At 42.7% G+C, this 13,263-nt stretch overlaps 1 protein-coding gene across 2 annotated transcripts in view; it reads right to left on the reverse strand.

Moving 5' to 3' along the window:
- The window catches only part of LOC126194765 (ATP-binding cassette sub-family G member 4-like), a 462,797-nt gene that overhangs the window by 52,505 nt on the left and 397,029 nt on the right, over positions 1-13,263 (reverse strand). The window lies entirely within an intron of this gene.

Below are 13,263 nucleotides of genomic sequence, written 5' to 3' on the forward strand. Positions count from 1 at the left end.
ATTGGTGCGCCGCCTGCCGGCCCAACTCCCACGGCCATTGCCGGCCAGACAGACCGGAGTACAGAGAGCGGCGCGTCAGCACACGTGTGCGCCATTGCCCGCTACCGTTGAAACAAGTTTCCGCTTCGCGAGCGGAAGTAATAGCGTCGCACTAAACGTGCACGGTAATTTCACCCGATGTGTAACAAACACAACATTGTTAAGGATGTATACTGACTGCGTGATTTACTGAAGTAATTAAACGTAGTGTAGCGAAGGGTTCGATTTTGGGTCCGGCGTTATCGGCATGCATGCGACACCTTGGTTACCGATGGGTTCCAAAACGCAGCACATATAAATAGGTTTTTCCGGCGATCATACTTAGTGCTAGGTAGGGTCAAGTGTTTCGGATAGCCCTTGGGCTAGGGACTATTTGGATGCCCCGACAAAGATGGTCTTACTGTAATTATTCTACAGCATAGGGTCAAAGTTTGAATATTATGCACTTCCCCCAGCAAAGCCGGCCGCTGTGGCCGAGCGGTTCTAGGCGTTTCAGTTCGGAACCGCCCTGCTGCTACTGTCGCGGGTTCGAATCCTGCCTCGGGCATGGTTGTGTGTGATGTCCTTAGGTTAGTTAGGTTTAAGTAATTCTAAGTCTGATGACCTCAGACGTTAAGTCTCATGGTGCTTAGAACCATTTGAACCTCCAGCAAAGGCAAACGGAATAAATAGTTCGGTTCTTTTGTATTGTATGTGATTTATGGTGCGGCGTAAGAAGCTTATGGAGGCATTGTATAGTTCATGAGCGGTTCTTGAGAAAACAAAAGAATTTTTTTTTTGTCACAAAACCAGGCCGCAAAATTGAACATAGTTATGAACAGCATATGGCTGAAATTTTTAAGATACATTCCTAAGGTCCTGACCTCGAACAATCTTGAAAATTGTCGTGATATTTTTGTCCGTTTCCGAGACACTGAGATTCAAAGTTACCCTACTAGTACAGATAAAACATGCGCGTAAACTACGGTCTGAGGCGAAACATAGTTTATAAGTGACTTAGCACGGAGAAAGATGGTGCAAAGTGTCTCCGTTATCATCATAATGGTTCTGAGATCCGCTGTGTTGTAATACTGAAGCAAATGCAAAATTTTAGTGCAATTTTACTGACCAATAAAGTTCATTTCATATGAGTGACATGCTCCGCTGTAGCAGGGAAAAGAAGGGAACCAGCGAAAAAATGCTGCTTTCGGAGCTCACAAAAGGCTCATATGGCTCTGAGAACTATGGGACTTAACATCTGAGGTCATCAGTCCCATAGAACTTAGAACTACTTAAACCTAACTAACCTAAGGACATCACACACATCCATGCCAGAGGCAGGACCGTAGCGGTCGCGCGGTTCCAGACTGAAGCTCCTAGAACCGCTCGGCCACACCGACCGGCTTCACAAAAGGCAAATATGCTCCTATTTGTTAACACTGTCACTGAAAAGTAGAGTACCATCTGCTTCATTCTACTCATACCTTTCTCAGCACCTTTAAAAAAATTCCAAAAATTTTAGTATGCGAACATATCCGTGCTTTTGTGTGCTGAGAGAGTAGGAGACCGTGGAAGTGAGAAAGAGACGGAGAAGTAGTAAATACAGGAAGATAGTAGACAGTGGTTGCGGTACACAAAAAGCGAAGGAGACAATGGCATCGTGAGAGAACGAGAGCGGCACAGTTGCAGTCCAATATTGCTGACGGTAACAAAATTCAAGGAGACCGTACCAGTGGAAGAGGGATAAAGGCAAGGAGAAAGTGGAAGTGGATGGGAGCCAGTGATAATGAGAAACAGAATCTATGACAATGACGACGCCGAAGAGAGAGATAGTGACAGTGAGAAAGAATAAATAAGATTGTAACAGTAAGAGAGATCAAGAGGGTGACAGGGACACATCTACATCTACATTTATACTCCGCAAGCCACCCAACGGTGTGTGGCGGAGGGCACTTTACGTGCCGCCGGCCGGTGTGGCCGAGCGGTTATAGGCGCTTCAGTCTGGAACCGCGCGACCGCTACGGTCGCAGGTTCGAATCCTGCCTCGGGCATGGATGTGTGTGATGTCCTTAGGTTAGTTAGGTTTAAGTAGTTTCAAGTTCTAGGGGAATAATGACCTCAGATGTTGAGTCCCATAGTGCTCAGAGCCATTTGAACCGTTTGAGCTGCATATTAAAAACATCGCGAATGTGTTCGCACGCCACAATTTTTAGGAAAATTGGAGGAACGTAGAGTGAGGCAGCTGGTACCCCACTTTTCAGTCAGAGTTTTTTTAAAACGGGAGCTGTGCTCTGGTAGGGGCATTTTTCCACTGGTGTCTGTATGACTCACTGAAGCAATTGGATACCGTGTACGGTAGGGGTCGAGCCTGGGTCTATTGTTATTCCTGATATACATAAATGATCTTGCAGTTTCATTGTCAGAAGATTAAAACTTTCTCCATTTAACAGGCGATAAAAGTAAATAAATAAAAAGTAGTAATTGAGAAGGCAACTACCGAAATGTTTGTAAATGCCAACAAATAATCATTAAATTATGAAAAGGCTCAACAACTGCAACTCAGTACTTCTCATAGAACTCCACAAACTACAAAAATACCTTCTCATAGAATGAATCTTTCACCTCTGCAGGGAAGTGTGCACTGTTTTGAGACTTCCTGACAGATGGCACTTGTTTACTGGATTGTGAAAGGCAAGATTGCTGGTTTGACTCCCAGTCCGATATACAGTTTTAAGCAATCAGGAAATATCAAAACAGCAGACACTCAACTGCTTCTCATTTTAGTGCCTAGCCACTCCGAATGTTGGACAACATCAGAGCTATACCACTTTTGCTTGTGTATGAAGTCCACGTCCTTAAGTTTAAAATTTTATTCATGGCTGTCAATCAGCAGCTGTGAAGCACGTTTTAAGAATAGAAATAATCAGTCGTCAGCTGTACAAATTTTTATTACATTAACCTCTTGACTAGTTTCTTCTACCACCCGGTCCTCTATCACCGGGTATCTTTCCTTGCAGAATGTTCTGTAGCAGTTTAGAACTCTTTCCATGCCTCATTTCATGGCCGATATATTGTATTATCTGTATTTTAAAGGGTTTAGATATTCTTTTTCTTTCTTCATTTTGCGGAAAATGTCGTCGTTAGTAATTTTATCTGTTCACACACGGTATTGTATGTATTGTATTGTATGTTAACCGAGGACCTAGAAACGACGGAGAGGCTCCGTCCCCTCCGCAGCCGCAGTGGTCCACAACCCCACGACGACTACCGCAGTCCACTTCACCCCTCCACCACCCCACACCGAACCCAGGGTTATTGTGCGGTTCGGCCCCCGGTGGACCCCCCAGGGAACGTCTCGCACCAGACGAGTGTAACCCTTATGTTTGTGTGGTAGAGTAATGGTGGTGTACGCGTACGTGGAGAGCTTGTTTGCGCAGCAATCGCCGACATAGTGTAACTGAGGCGGAATAAGGGGAACCAGCCCGCATTCGCTGAGGCAGATGGAAAACCGTCTAAATACCATCCACAGACTGGCCGGCTCACCGGACCTCGACACAAATCCGCCGGGCGGATTCATGCCGGGGACCAGGCGCTCCTTCCCGCCCGGATCATACACGGTACTCTTAACATTCTCCTGAATAGCCACGTATCAAATGCCTCAAGTCGCTGTCCCACCGTCTCGGACAAAGTCCAGGTCTTATATCTATAGAAAACGATGGGAAATATGTAAGAGATCAGAAACGTAATTTTTTTTTCGTTTCAGAGGTGATAACTCTCGAACACATTAGTCATTTTACAAAACGCGGCTTTCTCTATACGGACTTTTTCATGTGAGTTACGCCATTAGTTGTTAATGTTAGTTCCCAGATATACAGGGTGTTTCAAACCTCAACGGTAAAACTTCAGGAACTGGTTCCTCATATAACAAGAAGATAAAAGTCTAGTACACATTTACTCTAAAATGCCTACCTTAAGAGTTATGACCACTTGTTCAATACAGAAGAGATGTGATTGACAGTAGCGAAGATGAACAAGCCCACAGTTCTTAAGGTATATATTTTACAACCTATATTTACTGGACTTCTTTTCTTGTTTCGGTCCACACTACCTCCTCCAAAAACATGGAATACAAAGAGCTTGTAATAGACGAGATATGTTTCACAGTATAGTTGATGAAGAGGTGCTCATAGCTCGTAAGGTGCGCATTTTAAAGGCCATGTTTGGTAGACTCTTTTCTTCTTGTTATATAAGGAATCCATTCCTGAAATTATGCCGTCGAGTTTTGAAACTAACTGAGTGTATCTGTCATTTTTTAAAAATATGTTTACCATTGATGTTCAGATAACAGTTTGATATGTCTTTCTTGCTGATGACTACTAATTTTGTTTTATTTATGTGGATTTCGAGTCCACAGCGCTCACTACATTCGTCAACTCTGGATACAAGATAGTGAAGACCATTTACGCTGTCAGCAAGCAATGCAGTATCATCAGGGTGGCCGATATTGTTCAGCTTCTCTTTTTTCAGGACGATTCCTTCTTCGACATATTCAAGGGCTTATTTGACGATGTATTGCCAATAATGATTAAAGATCAGTAGTGACAAAATGCAGTCTTCTCACTCATCGTTATACTGTACCTTTAACGTGTCAGATTTCTTATTTTCTACTCCCAGAACAGCATATTGATTCGAATATTATTGTGATCCAGAGGTTATTGTCATGTATCCTACAATTTTTTTCCACCTCGACCGTCTTGTAATGTTGTACTCTATCAAAAGTATTTTGATAATCAATAAAACAGTTACGGAGTGAATAATTGACCCTGCAGTTTCCCTACAAAGCTTCGTGGACAAAAGTTGTTTACAGCCAACCTGTATGGCAAAGTTTATTACAGTTTGTAGCTCCGTTCTGGACTATTAGTTAAGACGCTAGCTTGCAAAGAAAAACATTGACAGAATATTGAATATCAGGTGCACGCCTATCGCGCAAGTGGATGTCGGAGAACACGCCACAGCAGACATTCGAACTTCCGACTTGGGGAGCATCCAGTGGCGCGCCAGAGCTGCAGAAGGAAAACATGCGACCCCGGAAGCATACGATATCGTTCTATCCGGTATCTCAATGGCTCACAGATGTTCAAATGTCAAAACGGATCGCCAGTCTACCAGCTCAAGAAGTATCAGCAACAAATCATTTAGAATGAACTTCCTACTTCCTTTTACTGGTGAATGACAACCTATGATGACGCTAAAACTTCATTTTGTCCTCTTTGTTCGGGGTTTCCTCTGTTCCAGCACTACTTCATACGGTCGGTAAGCTATTGCCTTTGTTATCACGTCCATGCTGTTCCGGTATTTGTAGTTCTTCTTCACAAATTTGTATTCTGTCCCGAAACTTGTTCCGTTCTAATATGAGTCCTGAACCTTTCGAGCTCTCTCGGAGCTTTTTTATACACATTTAGGTGGTCTTATTTTTGGAAATGTAGTCAAATATTGGTTTGGATAGTCTATTCTCGTCCATTCTGAACAAATACCCAAAGAAATCCTCCTCTTTCTGACGATTACCGAGGTGCTCTCCACATTCTGGTAGACTTCTTTGTTGCTCCGTGTGGGCTGCACACATGATTTTTAGTGGTATTCTCCTTTCCAGGCTCTCCAACCTCTCTAGCTTGTGTTTCACTAAGAGGCATTCACTGCCGTACAGGCATTTTATTTCGTCCGCAGCATTATAGTATCTTAGTTTGGCAATCCGGGATATGCACTTTTTGATGCAAACATTTTTTACTCAACACACACGCTCTCTCCATTTTTGAGATCCGATCGCCTATCGCAGCTTTCCTAGACCATTTTCTTCTGTATTCTGACCGAGATACTTTAATTAATCTGGCCCACCTCTGTTTTAAACAATTTCGATCCTTGTTTGTCATTCATCATGGATTTCGTCTTTTCTACGGAGCCCCTCAGCCCTGTTCTGCTGGCCCTCCCTTCTAGGAGGTTTATGTGAATGATCACATTATCTTACATTCACTACATCAAGTGCGGATTTTGTCCAAATGCACTGACACGGAACCCCTTGAGTGCGGTATCGCAAGTTCAATCATTTGAAAATGTTGTGTTAACAATTATTATGACAGGAAATATATTAGCTGATAATGAATCACCATGTGCATCAGGAGAGCGACAGAAAATGAGTGTCCGGGAGGTGCATAGATCAACCTTCTGTGGGATGTGCCTATTACACTTCACAAAATGGACATCGTCGACATTCAAGAAGTGTTCAAAACAAACCAGTAACTTGCACTATGAACATAGAACGAAAAATGATACTCCACTATGATCGCAAAGGTTCGCACCATTGCGATCGAAAGCGAACTTTTTGGGCGTTACAAACCATGCAGGACACTCAGCTAGGTACCCACTCTTAAAGAATGCATATAGGATCATATTGGTGTAACAGGGTAATGAGAACTGATGGAATGTGATGGTATGCAACTAAATTCAAACAGTCTGTCGTGGAGCTTATCGTGAAACTTGCTATCCTTTTAGTCGCGGCTACAGATAATGTGATATTTTTTATAAGCACGGAAAAAAATAAACATCGAGAGACTGAATTTGTCCAGTAGTTCCAGGTGTTATGAATTGCAATGTCACACACTTTTCAGGAGGGATCGGTTGCTCTAAGGATGCGTGATTTTATTTTGCAGACCAGGAATCAATCAAAGGCAAGTTATTTTGACTAGCCATTGGGCAAAATCAGTGCTCATATCATAGTTATAGTTCTCTTACGCCCATTTTCCCGCTCTTGCTTGCTGTTATGTAAATATTTCCTACTGCCTTTGCCGGCCGGTGTGGCCGAGCGGTTCTAGGCGCTACAGTATGGAACCGCGCGACCGGTACGGTCGCAGATTCGAATCCTGCCTCGGGCATGGATGTGTGTTATGTCCTTAGGTTAGTTAGGTTTAAGTAGTTCTATGTTCTAAGGGACTGATGACCTCATGAGTTAATTCCCATAGTGCTCAGAGCCATTTGAACCTACTGCCTTTGCAAGATCACGCACACGAGAAGGAATCGTAGGGGACAGAACACCTTCAACTTCTCGCAGCACAGTGGATAACTTTCCAACCAATTTACCATCCAAGTACATAACTGAATAAGAATGCGCTAAGACATTGATGTTAGTTGATCTTGATACAACTGTCTTGGTACCTCTAACTTCCAGGTTTTCTTTCATGTGCTTTTTCTCTTCAAATCCTGATTGACCGGCGTTGAAAACAAGTTCCTTGCTGAACGATAGGATAAGTCTGTTTATCTCATCTACAAATTTTCGGACCTATTTCGCAGTTTACTATTCATCATCAAGTTGACACTTTACGTCTTCTTCCTCACTTCTCGAAATTCTTTGGGTTTTTTTTCTGATGAAATGTCAACTTCTGCAACTGTTGTTTTAGATATAATGCAACGTTTGCTTTGTTTATCGTTGCCATTGCTCTACTTTGTAGCCGGCCGCGGTGGTCTCGCGGTTCTAGGCGCGCAGTCCGGAACCGTGCGCCTGCTACGGTCGCAGGTTCGAATCCTGCCTCGGGCATGGATGTGTGTGATGTCCTTAGGTTAGTTAGGTTTAAGTAGTTCTAAGTTCTAGGGGACTGATGACCACAGCAGTTGAGTCCCATAGTGCTCAGAGCCATTTGACCCATTTTCTACTTTGTATTAACACTATTAGCATGAGTTACTCGTCAACTAAGCAGTTCAACCACGATCCGCATTCTCATGTTGTGCTCACCATTGGATACTTCCAGTCCCACTCACTGTTGGCAGTAACTGTCAATATTCTGGTTGCATGGTTTTCAACTTGCGGGACGTCGAATGCCGTCAATATCATTGTCCTTTTGCGTCCTCGCAGTCAAGGAGTTCCTTGTGACACTCTCAGACGATCTGTGCCTGATTGAAGGACTGACAGTTGAACGTGAGCATATTTAAAAGTAATGTAAAGGTCGTAAACAGGTGAAAAGTCATACATCAGTTGGCTACACGATGGGCGCTCTATCACTGGAACTAACTAAAATCTTCATGTAGCTAAGAGCCTCTTTCAGGAGCGATTTAAGATGGAGCGAACGCTTAAATTTAACCATGGGGAAGGTAGACATCAGACTCAGATTCACTGAGACAAACCAGAAGATGGTCATTTTACGCACAAAGAGATTGCTTAAAAAACCCTGTTTCGACCAGTTTCTGTTTTGTTAGTTCGATGATGATGACGATTGGTTTGTGGGGCGCTCAACTGCGTAGTTATCAGCGCCCGTACAAATTCCCAGCCTTTGCTGAGTCCAATCTCGCCACTTTGATGAATGATGATGAAATAATGAGGGCAACACAAACACCCAGTCATCTCGAGGCAGGTGAAAATCCCTGACCCCACTGTGAATCGAACCCGGGACCCCGTGCTCGGGAAGCGAGAACGCGACTGCGAGACCACGAGCTGCGGACTGTTAGCTTGAGAGTGTCACGGAAGTGGTCAACGAACTGCAGTGAAGAATTTTGTAAGAGAAACGTTGTAGACTGCGGAGAGAGTTACGAAATCCCCAGAGCTCGTATTCCAAAATGACCCAAGCCACAGCAGTATACCACTAAACGGCTAAAATGGTCCCGCAGTCCCAGTCGCAAGCTGCCAGTCTAAGAGCTTCCAGATGCAACAAAAATTTGATTTTCAGTGTTTCATATAATTATTCACCGAATGTAAAAATTTAAAATGCTGTCATAAGCCACTCATTTAGAGGTATAATCTTACGTGAAATGTTGAACACAATAAGTCAAGTATTATAGTTAGAAACAGTGTATAGAGGTTGTCCCAGGAGGAATGATCAGTATTCAGAGATGTGATAGGAACGATCATCCGAAGCAACAAATCCTAGTAAAATGTGTACCTTAAGAGGTGCGAACACGTGTTCATGTTTACTACTCTGAAAGGCGTCTTTTTTACTGAACAAGTGTTCATGGCTCCCAGGGTATACATTTTAGAGCCAATGTTTACTGGACATTTTGCTTCGAATGATCGTTCTTGTCATATTCCTGAATACTGACCATTCCTCCTGGGATATCCTGTGTGTCCTGAGACAGTGTAACGTATGGCGCAAATAACTGACTTCGAATAACTTTATACTTAATTTAAAACCTTTTCAGAACTTTTCTAGATCATAACCCCGCGCCCCTAAATTTAAAACCTTTTCAGAATTTTTGTCGGTAATACCCCCCCCCCCCCCAAGCAAATAACGAAAGGAAAAATTTTATCTCTTACAAAATTTTCGCTGTTCATGCAGTAAAACTTCAACGTGATGCTCGACATTTTAATTTATTACTTCTTTATTGCTAGCTCTATTCGCAACACATTTTGCACATAGTATCCACATGTACCATTGAATATACCTGCAGAATTATATTATTGAACTATTCATAGTTCAGGAGATACGATGTCACAAGACGTAATGATTTTGGAAAAAAATTGTTCCGAAGTATATCTGTATTACTAAGCGGCTAACCCGGAGCACGCAACCAGTTGCATATTGCCTATCTAATGGCTTCCAGGTGAAACAAAAATTTGATTTTCATTATTTCATAGAGTTCATGACCGAATCTGAAAAATTAATATGCTGTCATAATCTTCTCGTTAAGAACTATAAACCAACGTTAAAGATTTAATGCAATAAATATTAACGATAGAAACTGTGTGTGTATGTCTCCAGGAGGAGTAACTCAGGCGCACAAATTATCCAAACAATATTCATCAGAATTTGAGAGAGAGAGCACTAATCACTTTACACATAATTTTAAACCTTTACAAAACTTTTTCTTGCTGACATCACTGCAAAAAGATGAACGGAGAAATCTTTATCGTTTACTATATTTTGGCTGTTCATACAGTGAAACTTCAGTACTATGCACGACGTTTTAATGTGTTACTCCTTTACTACTAACTCTATTCGCGACAAATTTCACAAACAGTGTCCACGCATACTTCTGAATGTACTGGCAGAATTATATCATTGTACGACACATAGTTCGCGATATTTTATGTTACATATGTGGCAGTTCGATTTTTTAAATAAGCGGATTTTGGGGTTTACTGTTTGTTTCACAAACGCCTTTAATAACGACCAAAGTAAAGTGAGGGAACGTAAAATATAGATGATTAACCATCTGCTGTTTAATTTCATTGCCTCGTGTAAATTACACTCTGGTGCTACAATGCAGCTAGTGGAAGGACGGCATATTTCACGTTATTTCATTTAACCTGGTTAATTCTTGTGCGACTTTCTAATTCGACTTGCTTTTCGAGTTGAAAGTTCAATTGAGGTTGATCTCTCTAACCATTTGTTTCGGTTATAAGCTTTGGTTAGTCACTTGACAGTAAGTATTACAACGAACTCTCCAGTTTCTTATTTTTGTAGGCAAAGATGCTAGAAAATGGCCTTGCGGGCTGAAACAAGCTGATTGCCTTTGTAGAGACCAAGAAAGAAGAATTTTGGCATCATTGGTAATTCTGAAAATTCCTGGGACATTAAAACTGTCTGTCGTACTGGGACCCGAATGTGTACACTCCACTGCAGAGTAAAAAATCGTCCGAAAAGTGATGGTCTTCCACACCAAGAGTAAATGTTTTAATACCAAATGTGATTAGTGCACAGACTATAAATTGTGGCATTTCACTGACACGTAGTAAACAATGAAATCATGGAATGGATCAATGAATTAAATCGAGATCTTGTCACACCTGTCAGTTTTGAGTTTACTCATTCCCAAAATGAACCAAGAAACAGGTAAGATTGTGTTGGGGGACAGTAGTGACAGTTCCTTCTACAACATCCAAGTTCCCAAGTTTTTAACGAAATAAAATCTTAGCTTCCGAGACACGATTTACACATTTGAGCTATGCTCTACGAGACCTGTCTTAAATTTGGTCGCTTCTGAGCTGTCAAATCTCAATGCGTACAAAACTCCACACGAATAGCGTCATTCACAAACGTAATGTTATCACGATGCAGGGTAAAATAATGAACTAAGATTCTCATATCTGGGTAGCTTACCTGAAAATATGGAGTACGTTTATAGCCGACGAAAGTTGTGGATCAACGATGATGAGTGGCACGCGCGAAATCTTTTTCTAGTGTATCTTGTATCTTTGGTCGAATGTTATCTTTGGCACAGACTGTGTTCTATCTTCTGTGAGATTTTTTCAGTCAACTCCTTTTCCCACGCGAACGATATTAAACCAAATTTACACATATTAAGATATGTCTCTGAATTAATTGACATAGATGTCAGTCAGTATACAGATCGTGAAAATGTACTAACCACTGAATGACCTGGACTACCGCCCCGTAAGTTTTTTATTCTTTAGCTGTATTACTATTATCTGCAAACTCGTTTTAATTTTCACGAAATTTATGACCCAGTTCGAGAAACACATCAATGGCTTATCTGTTTGTGACAGCCAAAGAAATAAGCAACAATTTAAAAAGCGCTTTGTGGTGTTCCGTTTCTGGTGAATGATCATTCCATCGTTAGCACTGGCATCCCTCATCTATCTTCCTGTAATGCTTGTATAGCAGCACTAGATAGTTAGCTAGTTTACTCGTGCAGTGACTGTTTACACGATGATATTATTGTGATGACCGCACCTGTAGCCGAGAGATTAGACCACTTTTTTTGGTTTGTGAAAGCGGCAGTGCAATGTAGGATTACCTCCGATTTCGTTTTATTCTTTTTGGATTAGGGGGTGTAATTTGGAATTAAACAAACGAGGTTCATGAGATTGAACCTATGAGCAATCCATGAGTAGAAACTTTTGTTAAAATGATCAATTCTTACGAAAAAAGTGGTAGTGCATTTGGCTAGGAACTGAGAGGTTGCAGGATCGAATCCCGGCCATGTCAATTTTTTCCTCTCAGTGTTATGGAGATTCCCTACAAACGAAACGTGGCTCGGATTCCACGATACGGGTTCAAATCCAGGTTGTTGTTGTTGTTTTGGTCTTCAGTCCTGAGACTGGTTTGATGCAGGTCTCCATGCCATACAGTAAAGCTGCATGCCCTCGGGAAAAATTACGGCTGTAGTTTCCCCTTGCTTTCAGCCGTTCGCAGTACCAGCACAGCAAGGCCGTTTTGGTTAGTGTTACAAGGCCAGATCAGTCAATCATCCAGACTGTTGCCCCTGCAACTACTGAAAAGGCTGCTGCCCCTCTTCAGGAACCACACGTTTGTCTGGCCTCCCAACAGATACCCTTCCGTTGTGGTTGCACCTACGGTACGGCAATCTGTATCGCTGAGGCACGCAAGCCTCCCCACCAACGGCAAGGTCCATGGTTCATGGAGGGGAGGGGGGGGGGGCAAATCCCGGTATCACCTCAAATTTTTGCTGAGGTGGGGAAGTCTGGTACGGGGATTCCACTCAGCCCTTGTGAGATCAAATGAGGAGCTGCTTGAATAAAGAAAGAGCATCATCATCAGGATACATCTACTGGCAAAATGCTGATAGGAAGGTATGCAACAGGTGTAAATAGTTGGTACTGTCATGTATTTCTGTGGACTGAGGCAGACGGATGCAGGGTACCGAAGGACACATTAAATGATGAAGCAGCAGCTGGGACACGACCAGATATTACTGAAAGAGAAGCTATGTTCCGTTTCTAATTACGCTGAAGAGCCAAAGAAACTGGTGCACCTGCCTAATATTGTGTAAGGCCCCCGTGAGCACGCAGATGTGCTGCAATACGACTTGGCATGGGTCGACTAATGTCGGAAGTAGTGCTGGAGGGAACTGAGACCATGAATCCTGCAGGGCTGTCCACAAATCCGTAAGAGTACGAGGAAGTGGAGATCCCTTCTGAACACAACGTTGCAAGGCATCCCAGATATGCTCAATAATGTTCATGTCTGGGGAGTTTGGTGGCCAGCGGAAATATTTGAACTCAGAAGAGTGATCCTGGAGCCACTCTGTAGCAATTCTGGACGTGTGAGGTGTCGCATAATCCTGCTGGAATTGCCCAAAGTCCGTCGGAATGCTCAATGGTCATGAATGGATGCAGGTGATCAGACAGGGCGCTTACGTACGTGTCAACTGTCAGAGTCGTATGTAGACGTATCAGCAGTCCAATATCACTCCAACTGCACACGACCCACACCATTTCAGAGCCTCCACCAGCTTGAACAGTCTTCTGCTGACATGCAGGGTTCATGGATTCATGAGGTCGTC

Source organism: Schistocerca nitens, chromosome 7 (assembly GCF_023898315.1).
Source record: "Schistocerca nitens isolate TAMUIC-IGC-003100 chromosome 7, iqSchNite1.1, whole genome shotgun sequence".
Taxonomy (NCBI): Eukaryota; Metazoa; Arthropoda; class Insecta; order Orthoptera; family Acrididae; genus Schistocerca; species Schistocerca nitens.